The sequence below is a fragment of the Notechis scutatus genome, chromosome Z (genome assembly GCF_049901735.1).
Source record: "Notechis scutatus isolate UNSWTSFEM ecotype Mainland chromosome Z, rNotScu1.2, whole genome shotgun sequence".
Lineage (NCBI taxonomy): Eukaryota > Metazoa > Chordata > Lepidosauria > Squamata > Elapidae > Notechis > Notechis scutatus.
This window is the reverse complement of record NC_142025.1, coordinates 138,361,639-138,370,211: the sequence shown is the minus strand read 5'-3', so window position 1 is coordinate 138,370,211 and position 8,573 is coordinate 138,361,639. Positions and strand designations below refer to the sequence as shown.

At 33.7% G+C, this 8,573-nt stretch overlaps 1 protein-coding gene across 9 annotated transcripts in view; it reads left to right on the top strand.

Moving 5' to 3' along the window:
- LOC113418559 (protein kinase C and casein kinase substrate in neurons protein 1-like) overlaps positions 1-8,573 on the top strand; it is a 65,461-nt gene that overhangs the window by 15,004 nt on the left and 41,884 nt on the right. The window lies entirely within an intron of this gene.

Here is an 8,573-nt window from a genome sequence, read left to right as displayed (position 1 = left end):
ATTCAAATTTCCAATAAGAGACATTTATCCCTTCTTTGAAGTCTGCTGGTTGGGAAAGATTATAAGTGTCAAAGCAAATATTGGACGTCAGGAAAAAATATATGAAAACACCCGTCCCCCAATTCTGGTACTGATGTCAATCCACTTCCTCACAGTTCTCCTTGCAGCTGAATTTCCTCCGTGGATAGGCTACTAGATATATAAATAATTCAAAAATTATCACAAAGGTACAACGTTTTTAAGAAGAGATTGGACAACCATTTGTCAGAAATGCTTTAGCAGGGATTGGACTAGAAGACCTCCATGATCCCTTCCAGCTCTATTCTGATTGATTGATTGATTGATCCAGTTATGAGGTCATATGGAAGGGTGAGGAGATTCCCTCAGAAGAAAAGATAATAACAAAAAATCTTAGAATGTGCAGAAATGAATAAATTAACATTTAAAATTAAAGACACTGAATATTTTGAGGTATGGGATCTATTTTATCGATGGTTAAACGAGAGAAACAGGAGTTGGAAGTTTGAAAACTACAAGAGAAAGATTAATTTTAATATTAGGGTTGATCACTGTAACTTATTCATTTTAATTAATTTTGATTAGTACTAATAATATGTATCAATATTATGAGGGAAAAGCACTATTATAAGATTACTATTAGAGAATACTATTATTATTACTATGATGAATATTACTCAAAAGAATTGTAACCAGACAACACACTGTTTATATGGATTTTGAAAATGTTGCTCTTTAAATTGATAAAAAATAAAAATATAATAAAAAGAGGTCATATGGTCGATACAATCTGGCCTACCATTGGGGCTGCACCCCCCATTTAAAAGAACCCCTAGATAGGGTGGAACACAACTCTATTGGCCATGCTGGTTTGGAATTCTGATAGCTGTAATCTAATACCTCTGCAGAAAACCAGGATGGAAAAAACTATCCTAGATCAAAACTCCCCAAAAAAACATATAATGACTTTTTTCTAGCTTAGTAATCACAGCTGCAAAATTCCAGGTGCCTAGTGTCTCTAGTATCTATGTAGATTCTCAGTCATCCAGGTCATAGTTGTCTCAAAGGTGCTTTCCCAAAAGGCAACTGGACTGTTTTTTCCTTGAGGAAGAAGATGTTTTGCTTCTCATCCAAGAAACTTGGTCAGTTCTGAGAAGCTTCATCTTGGAAATGAAACTTATTCTTTCTCAAGGAAAAAGCAGTCCAGTTACCTTTTGAAAAAGCATTTTTGAGGTCTTTGGTAGTTATTGCTATTGAATGGCGACCAGTGGATAGGTTCAAAAACCAGTTCTTTCTTCCCTTTGACTCATAGGAGATTGTACTAACCTGGCACTAACCCACTCATTTTGCTAACCCAGGGTTTCCTTAATTTTTTTAATTAACCTCAGTTGGTAGGTTTAGAGGCACAGTAAACCCCAAATTAAACAAACGTTAATGTTTAAAAACATAAGAATCCAGGAAATGCTGACTTTTATGTTTCCCAAAAAAGTGCGTTCCTGATTCATTAAAATCACTTTCAGAGAAGGAATAGATTTCAGACGTTCAGAAAATTCAGTTGTCTACATAGCACATTTCATTTTATAAAGCTGAACAGATCCTGATTTTGCTCTTCGCATCCTTGCTGGATTGATGCTACTGCTGTGCTCTTCTCTGCAATATGCTATTTATTTTCTAGCCTGCAGTCCCAGTTAACTGCAAACACATGTTCTTCCATCTGCAGCCTTTCCCATCCCACATTCCTCTTTTTTCAAATGGCTTTTCCATCCAGTGTACAATGGATCAGTCCATTTTCAAGCCGTGCTATCCAAAATCCCTTGGCAGGCTGGCTGGAAGTTCAGGGAGAGGAATGGTGGGGGATGAGAAGGAGAAACACAAACAAAGCCAAGGAAAGAAAATGGAAACCACAATCAGGCAAGACTTTTATTGGGTCCAACCAAGTACAATTATGGGCAAGATTATATGGTTTTCAGATCTCTTCATCTGATAAAGATCTTAAAGCAGATGCATAAGGCAAGGAGAATAAAAAGGCAATATACAAATCCCAAAATGTGCATGGTTAGAGTTTTATGGTAGAGGAAAGGAAAAATCAGGCTTCAGTGTATTACGTCAAGGGTGGATCTCTAAATCCTCAAAAGTTATGCCAAAAATTACAGTAGTGAAATGACTTTTTGGCAGGAAATTAAATAGAAGAAATGTATTCTTGCCCCAATCAGTTCAATATTACTTCAGAAGTAAAAAAGAATTATTCTTTATTAAATCTGTGGTTTTCTAATGTATTAGATTTCAACATTTGGGGAATAGCAATGCAGTACATCTGGAAGGAGCCAGGGTGAAGAAGGCTGTTGCATTAGATGTCATTTGTTTGGCTATAAAAACTAAAAAATGCAATGGTTAATCAGAACTGTCTCCAACGTTAGACAACAAACCAGTCTATACCGCTGAATCATCACATCAGTGGTTTATTTGGTTTTGGATTAGCAAATTATGTGGACTCATCCAAAATGGGTTTTAGTTTATGGCTTAGTGTTATATACTCAGCCAGTCACAGATTAATCAATAAGCCATTGTTTTAAAAAATCATTCAGATCAAGGTAGGGAAATGGATATGGTTGAACAAGATTGTGCATCGTAAGTGCCTAATCAGAGGTCCAGGGATCAGAAATAGCTCTCAAATGCCTTGAGCAAGACTATTGTAGACCTCTAATGGTTATTACAACATAATTTTCATGCAATAGAAGTGGGAAATAATGAAATATATAACAACTGAATGTAATTATAACATAAATCTACATTTGATTAAATTGGACATAATTGTTCTGTAGGTCCCAATACACCACTTAAAAGTGAAGTATGGCATTGGCCCAGAAAAAATGAGACATTCCTGCACCAAAATTCTGGTTGATCTCTAGCTCACAAAAGTAAGCTGATTATATTTGACCTGTCAAGTCCTTTCCTATTTCCAGTAATAGTTTCTTTGCTCTACCAGAATGGTGATATATACATTTGCAGTATATGATAGTTTTTGTTAAAATACATCAGGTAGCAAATATACCTGTAGAAAATACCTCAAAGTTGTATACAATTACTTTTCAATTGAGTAATTACATCCAATGGTTTTTGAAGTTCTGTCCCCTTCTTTTGATGCTTCCCCCTAAGGATTTATTTTTTTTGAAATGATTGCTTTATGATTTTGTGTCATGATTTTCATCCCTATATAAAATGTGTTTATTCTGGCAAAATGCAACAAGAAGGCTTGTTTTTAAGCCTGATCCATGATAAATCTTACTTGATAAATAGGAACCCTACATTTCCTGAAAGGTTTCAAAGAAGGGAAAATCAATCATTAAAATATGTCACATCAACAGTATGAATGTCTATAATTATTTTGTTAATTTTCTATTTAGGTTAACTATAAATTGTCAGGATTAGCTGAACTGACAATGGACAATTAAGCTTAGAATCTTGTACAATACCTAAGAAAAGATCTGAAATATTTCAAACTAGAAGTCTGTCTAATCAAGCTTATTTAGGCATCTGGTAATTAAGGGTGCACCTCTTAAGTTTTAGTATATGATATTAATCTGTTGTTGAATAAGTTTGGAAAATTTTTGGACTTCACTTTAATCTCCTGATCTTAAAAGGCCACATGAGAGCTTTTAGGGATGCTATAAATAGGACAAGGTCAATTTTTGGTATTGGGAAATGCAAATGGCTGCAGGATGCCCACCTCTAAGTTGTAATTTATGTATTGTGTGAATAAATGTTTACGGAATTAACCGTGGTTATATGGATTATTGTGATCTTATACTCAGCACCATTCATTTTATTAAAAAATAGCTAAACTAATGTAAAGAAAAGCATAGATACATGAACCACGATGAGCCACTGTGACCTAGTGGTTAGAGTGCAGTACTGTAGGCTACTTCTGCTGCCTGCAGTTTGGCAGTTCAAATCTTACCAGGCTCAAGGTTGACTCAGCCTTCCATCCTTCCAAGATGGGTAAAATGAGGACCCAGATTGTTGGGAGAATATGCTGACTCTGTATACTGCTTAGAGAAGGCTATTAAGCACTGTAAAGTGATATATAAGTCTAAGTGCTACATATAACAGTCATGACAAAAATATAAGTATAATTAATTATAAAAATAAAAAAGGAAAAGGTTTGGAACATTACTAAATGCTAATTTTTAGCCATATTATTTGAGTTTTCTTCTTTGCCCCTTTGTAAAAGAAAATATGCAAATATTGACAAACAACACATATTAACAATTCATTGCTAAAACAAGGTGTAGATACTTACTTCTAGTCATATATATCTTCGTATATTAATTGATTCCAAATAAAGGAATTAATATCTTAGAAGAACATGCGATTTATTAATACAGTAATCAATCCATATTTACAGCAGCCATCCTGTTGATTTCAGCCCCATATGTGACAAGATCAAACTGGGTCTGTATGACAATTTGCCATGGCCAACTTGCCACAGCCAACTCGCTGCAGGATAAGAATTATATTTAATATCAAAGAAATGGTGGAACAGAATCATTAAAGAAAGGATGGAAAAGGAGGGACAGAATGAAATGTGAATGGCAAAAATTAAAATAATTTTTATTTATTTTAAATAATTAAATAGAATTGTTAAATTCTCCTGCAGTGAATTGTCCCGCAGGAAGTTGTCTGTGGCAAGTTGTCCCGCGGTGAATTGGGTGCAATGAGTTGGCTATGGCGAGTTGGCCACAGCAAGTTGGTTGTGGCAAGTTGTTCCATTCCTGATCAGACCATATATGTTAATGCTCCACATCCTGTGTGTCTCTCCAATTACAGTCAAAATGAATCCTTTATTAAACATTCCCTGAAGTGTCCGATATATGCCTAATTTTAGATCACAGGAAACATTCTGATCTTAAAATGAGATGAATACCTTCAGTGCTTAATCTCCTGAAAGATTGACACTTCCTCTACTCCATCTTAAAACTCTGACCAAACAATTTCCATTAAGTGCTAGCACAGGACATTCAAACCTGTTATTCTAGAGGTAACATGTATGACTAATATAAATTTTATCTGCTTCTATAAAAAAAAACGATTGGAGCCAGGTCACAGTTAATTCCTCCTGTGAAACTCCAGATGCAGCAAAAGCATCTGGACTAACTAAACAAAGAGCAAACCCTTAAGTTGAATCAACTGCCAAAAAACACTCAGGAATAAATTAAATGCTGCAAAAAAAATATTAAAAAACAACTTCATCAGAACAGAGTTGATTCCAAATTGCAGTATTTGAGAGATGCAATTTAGATGTTAATTTTAAGCTCAGATTACCCTAGTATCCCATCGCCATTATTTTTCCATATATGGCTTGAAGCTTTGAGTTCAGCTAATCACCATCATTCTTAAAGAGAATTTTCATTAGTTATCCCTTACTTTTCCTCCTGCCCCAGATCTAGCCATAAACTAAAAGGGTTCTTTTTTGCCTGGATGATTAAACTTGGAAGGAAAAAATAATGATCTCCAAAAACCCAGGGAGAATCTTTGTGTGGGCTGATAAAATTCAGAGTGGGATCTGGAGTGCAGTCAACCATGATAGGCATTGGATTGCCAACTGCCACAAAACTTTATTTTTACCACACCATATAAAGCTCCCTTTTTCTGAGCCATGCAATCTTAAATTGTTTGACTGACTGGCCAGGGTTCTAAGTAAATATATACATATACATATATACATACACATACACATATACATATACATATACATATACATATACATATACATATACATATACATATACATACATACATACATACATACATACATACATACATACATACATACATATCTGATAGAGAAACAGCCATTTTGTGAACATTAGCTGTTTTTGTATCCAGAACGGCATCCTAGCTTTTTTGGATCAGCAAGCTAATAGCTGAACTTAGACTCTTAATGGATCCTTCAATTGACTGCTAATAAAATGGATCTATTTGCAATGGGATCATTCATTGCAAAAAAAGAGTGTGGATGCATCTTAAAGACAAGCATGGAAAGTGACACCAAAATCAATACAGCAATTGAGAAAGATTTGGACTGTTTATTCAGTTTTCTTATACTGTATAAAACTCACCAAATACACTAGGGGCAGTGTTGAGCTATATAAGTACTCTTTAGAAATATACAATTTCTAAAAGAGCCACTTCTATACTTCTGAAAAGAGAATGTTGAAATAATCCACGTCATACGATGTTAATTATTCTTGTTGGGATAAACAACTTCTAAAAGATCAGAAGATAATATATAGAGAAAGATGATTTCTTAAGATTGATTGTAGATCTTTTGTCATTTTCTCAAGACTTGAGAATTAAACATATGAAGGATAGATCCTCAAATTGTCAAAGTAAGCAGGCAACTCCCAAGGATTTTATCTATTGCTTTATGAAATCCAAGATTGGGAATGACTGAATTGAATTCAAATAAGTAGCTATGGATTTAATTAAAAGCTCTGTTACATTTCTTCTATAGTTTGTTTATTCCAAATCTCCTATGCTGCTAATGCACCAACTTTTATATGATCTACTTGGTTTGAAACTTTGTTGTAATTAGAATTGTAAAAAGAGTGCTTATTATGACAAGTATGTATGTGCAGATGTATTTTCCTACTCTGTTTTCTGAAATCTGATTAATGGAGTCGTTTATTTTATAAATAGAGGGGGAGATCTACCTTATCTTATATGGGGCAAGTATGTCCATCTGCATGAGACAAGCCAAGGAACTTGGGCAAAAAAACACCCAGCTTTTCCCAGTTGGTGGGACTTTTAGTTACTGAACAGAGCTGGAAGGGACCTTGGAGGTCTTCTAGTCTACCCCCTGCTCAAGCCAGAGATGCTGTATCATTTCAGACAAGTGACTGTCCAGTCCATTTTTAAAAACTTCCAGTTCCATCATACTTAGAGGTGTCGATATGAACGAAGTTACTCTAATAATGTAAGGCCCTTTTGAAGATTCAGGAGCAAATACTTGCAGTTTATTTCTGCTTTCAGAAGACTAAATTCAAATTTAATAAATTTATAGGCCACCTATCTCATATACATGGCTGGATACCTCACAATAAAACAGAATGAAAAACAACAAATAATAACCATAGTAAAAAACAACAATAAAATAATAATATAAAAATAGCAGTCAAGGAGATCCACAAACACTCTTAACAAGCCATGATACAGACTTATCCATGTAATCAAGGCTCCAGGCTCAATGCAAAATCAGTTTTTTAGATCCTTGTGTAAGGCCAACAGGATTAGGGCAAGTCTAACTTCTGGGATGATGTTCCAGAAGGCAGGCATCATAGTAAAAAAAAAAATCCTGAGACCCAGCAGATTAATTTTTTTCATTTTTTTAATTTTTTTTATTGGTTTTTAAGACAAACATAGACAAACAAAACATAAAAACATCAAGCCATCTTCCATATATATATACATACAGTGTATCGGTTGGTTTACAAATTGTTTTGTGCTTCCATCTCATAGTCTTCAATTACAATTACATTGTATATATTCTCATATTTTCAATCAAATATTAAATACATTAATATTATTAATCAATCATTTCACTATACTTTTATTCATTCATGTTTTACGAAATAATCCATATTTTACTTAAATTGTTTTATGACAGTTCATATTATCATCTCAAATCTATCCTACAATCATTTTGTAGATATAATAAGAAAAGAATACATCTTCATATATTTATTATTTTCTAAGAATCTACATATTTCATTACCATGTTTTATTGTCTAACCATTGATAGAATAGATCCCAAATTTTATAAAATTGTTTATCATCTTGTTCTCTGATTTCAAATGTCAATTTACTCATTTCAGCACATTCCAATATTTTCTTAATGATTTCCTCCTGTAATGGTATTTTCTCATTTTTCCAGTTTTTGGAAAATACCATCCTAGCTGCTGTTAATACATTTACAATCAGGTATTTCAATTCTTTACTATATATTTCAGGTAAAATTCCCAATAAAAATATCTCTGGTTTCAAGTCTATATGCTTTTTTGTCATTTTTTCCAACCACGTGTTGATTTTAGTTCAATATTTTTTAGCATCCGCACAAGTCCACCACATATGGTAATATGAGCCAGGTGTCTGATGACATTTCCAACATTTTTCGGATTTGTTCTTGAACATTCTTGCTATTCTTGTTGGGGGGAAATGCCACCTATAAAACATCTTATACAAATTTTCTTTATATGCTGTTGACATTGTCATTTTATAATTTTGAGACCACAATTTTTGCCATTTCTCTAGATCAATCCCATATCCAAAATTCTTCCCCCAAGCAATCATTGTTTCTTTAACTTGTTCTTTTTCTAGTTTAATTTCTAATAAATATCCATACAATTTTTTAATCACCTTTTCATCAGTACCTGTCAAAATCTTATCTAAATCAGTCAATTTAGCATAGGAACCTTCTGTTTTGGAATCTTTATCATACCTTGAATGTATTTGCGCATATGAAAACCAATTCATCTTTATACCTTGGTCCTCTAATT